General features: G+C 38.0%; 1 protein-coding gene across 1 annotated transcript in view; it reads left to right on the forward strand.

Annotated features, from left to right (window-relative positions):
* LOC107695979 (acyl-CoA:lysophosphatidylglycerol acyltransferase 1-like) overlaps nucleotides 1–3,325 on the forward strand; it is a 51,813-nt gene that overhangs the window by 5,049 nt on the left and 43,439 nt on the right. The gene's annotated exons all lie outside the window — the stretch shown is intronic.

A 3,325-nucleotide genomic window follows, 5' to 3' on the forward strand; every position in this document is an offset into this window, starting at 1 on the left:
CTTGCGCGATTTCTAAATCGCTTTATAGCACGATTTTCCACGCCCCCGACCTCCCGCAGTATGCTATCTGAACATATCAGAATGCAGTGCGCCTAAATGGAGCACGAGAACAGAACAAACTGGGCGGGCATACAAACGTAATGCCTGGTTCACACACTCCGTCTGTGGTGTGTATTTTTTCCGCGCCCATGTTAACGGATCAGAGCGTTCACAGTGCACGCGATTGCGGTCCGGCAGTGCACTCCAGGAGCGGATAAATGTTGTGTTTGTGGTTTGTGTGCATCCTGTGCGAAAGCAAAATGAGTCTGTGCTGCTTCTGCACTGCATACACATACTGTATACGCACTGCAGACGGAGTACGTGTGAACTTGGCGCAACAAATCTAGTTCAACATCTGAGGCTACAGATACTAGTCCATATCATGATTTGATTTAAGTGTAATGGCCTACTTTTGATTAATTCATTCAATATTTGACAAATTCAATGACATTCAATGTTAAACTGTGAAAATAAACTGTTTTTATGACTGGATAAAGACTACACTGCGTTATTTTCCCGCTTATCATGCAGCCACTTGCCTGATGTAACATAAAATATCTTACATACCACCACTTGTGAACAAGCCAGTGTAATGCAAATATATCTGAAAGGTCTGCGTGAGGATATCACACATCGGATCTCGTCACACCCCTAGTGTATACATATGAATGTGGCTTGAAATAAATTTGTAAAAATCGGATTTTACATGATTTTTTGCTGTTCAGACTTGCTAAATATGATCGGATATGCACAAAAATCGGATTTGCACTTACAGTCTGAACAAGGCTTCAGTGACTCAATGATCCAATTGTCCTTTTGCGTTCCTCTAAAATCAGAAAATCTATAAATCCCACACACTACTGTAACTTAAATCATTACGGAATTTTATTTGCCAACGTTTTGATCGATCAACCTTCCTCAATTAGGTCGATTGACGAAAATGTTGCTAATAACATTTCATTATGAAGCAAGTTTGAGTAGTGTGCAGAATTTATCATTTGTTTCAAGTTTATATTGGACTTTTATCCTATTCACCTATGAATGATTTACTGTGTTCCACTGAATAAAAAAAATAGCATACAGCTTTAGGGGCCATTCACACAGAACAGAAAAACACAAAACTCAGGACAGTAGAATAAAAAATAAAAAAAAACTAAAGATGTTCTTTTAAGTTGAGCGCGGTATTGTTAAAACACAAGGGCGAGACGCTATAAAAGACGTGAGCGCAATGGTCAAACATGTCCATCAAGTGCATGTTTGCATAGAAAACCAATGGAAAAAGTGTGTCTGTGTTGAGTAAATAATAAGCCATTTTTGAGTTAAGTATTTCTTGAAGTGCCTTTATATAATGAATAGCAGCGACAAAAAGACCTGAAGTCATTTATTGTCATTGAGAGTTACCATTTATAGTGACATGAGTGACAGTGACCGCTGGTGTTGCGACAGAGTTGAGCAGCTTTATGTAAATGAGCAGCGGCGCGATTCGCATCTACGAGCTGGAATGGAGACCATGAACCACCGGCTGATACAGTTGGATGCAGAAGTTGAGTTGAAACTTGTGCTAGAAACTAATAAACTACTGTGATTGACAATTTGTGATTGGGAATGATATCTGAAAATAGCAGCACAGGTCACATGGGCAAGATAAGGACACATTGCTTAAATAGATGGGCATGATGTCACATAACATTTGGGCGGCCACAGTATACAATTGAAGTTCTCTCTCCGCCCTGTCTGCATTTGAATTATTGTCCAGTTATTATTTATTTTATCATACAGATTTTTCTTACTCTATTGATGATTTCATAGTTAACAAGGAAGGAAAAGCTGCTTTGCATTGCATTTGCATGAGTTTTCCCCACAAGGTCTCCATGACCACGTTCCTGTATTACATGCTGGGAGGGATGTTTTATATTGTTCTCTGAAATGCAGATTTGCATTAAAGTTATTTTGTTGATATGGGGGAATTACACCAAACCAGGATCATCACATCCCTTCCCGTTTTGTTTTAAGCAGTTTTGTTGAATTGACTGCACAGCAGTGTCTTTGCTTTGTTTTTGTTCTTCTGAGTTTTGTACTCACTGGTTGCAAATGAGATTATGAGAGACCTGATGCAGCTCATTGGCTTGATCTGTTTAACGGATCAGAGCGTTCACAGTGCACGCGATTGCGGTCCGGCAGTGCACTCCAGGAGCGGATAAATGTTGTGTTTGTGGTTTGTGTGCATCCTGTGCGAAAGCAAAATGAGTCTGTGCTGCTTCTGCACTGCATACACATACTGTATACGCACTGCAGACGGAGTACGTGTGAACTTGGCGCAAATCTAGTTCAACATCTGAGGCAATGCCACAAAGAGCTCTATGACCAATGCATGGCAAAAAAAAATCCCTGGACACGGGATTTTTTTTTTTTTCCTGCCATATGTCTATTCTAGAGACATTTTGTTACACCTTTACTTAGTGATTATTTTGCCTTATGTCAGTTCTAGAGACATGTTACAGCTTTTTGCTGTAACTGGTTTTCTTTTGGAAATATGTTTCAAATTCACACTGAATGCATTAATGACTGTAAAGCATGTCTGTGTGTGTCAAAATCGTGATTTAAAATCTAAATCGCAAAATTGATCAAAGAAATCGCGATAGGCTTTTTTTGTCCATATCGCACAGCCCTATTTTTGACCCATGTTATTTTGTATTCTAATAAATAAACTTATATGGTATCAAAATTTTAAATACCAGTTCAAATTTGCAGTTCTTGATTCTAATTTTAATACCAAAGCAAAAACTACTAGCCTAAAAAATAAAACAATTAACAAAAAAAAGCCTATAAAGTTCAAACATTATTACAGACAAGGGAAAAAGCAGTAAGAATAAGAATAAATGAACAAATTACAAACAACAGCACAAATAAATTGCAAAGATACAAATTAAACAGTGCTTCAGGTTTTTTGGTTTGTAGGTGTTCAGATTAGGGATGTAACGATTAACCGCGAGCCGGTTGAAAATCAATTTAAATATGTGACGATTCAAATTGGTTGAGATGCTAAACAAATCGCGATTCAATTAGGGGTAGGAGTTTATATGAATGTATGTCTGAGGTGAACTTATTATCTTTAGAAAAGTTTAGATGGTATTTTTTCTTTTCATCTTGCCTCTGTATACCGTATTGACCCGAATATAAGACGATGTTTTTTTCTTGGAAATACATCCGAAAAAACACGGTCGTCTTATATTCAGGGTCTAGACTTTGACATGTCAATAATACACCCACAACAATAGGTGGCGCC

The sequence above is a fragment of the Sinocyclocheilus anshuiensis genome, unplaced genomic scaffold (genome assembly GCF_001515605.1).
Source record: "Sinocyclocheilus anshuiensis isolate Anshui unplaced genomic scaffold, SAMN03320099.WGS_v1.1 scaffold742, whole genome shotgun sequence".
NCBI classification, from domain to species: Eukaryota; Metazoa; Chordata; class Actinopteri; order Cypriniformes; family Cyprinidae; genus Sinocyclocheilus; species Sinocyclocheilus anshuiensis.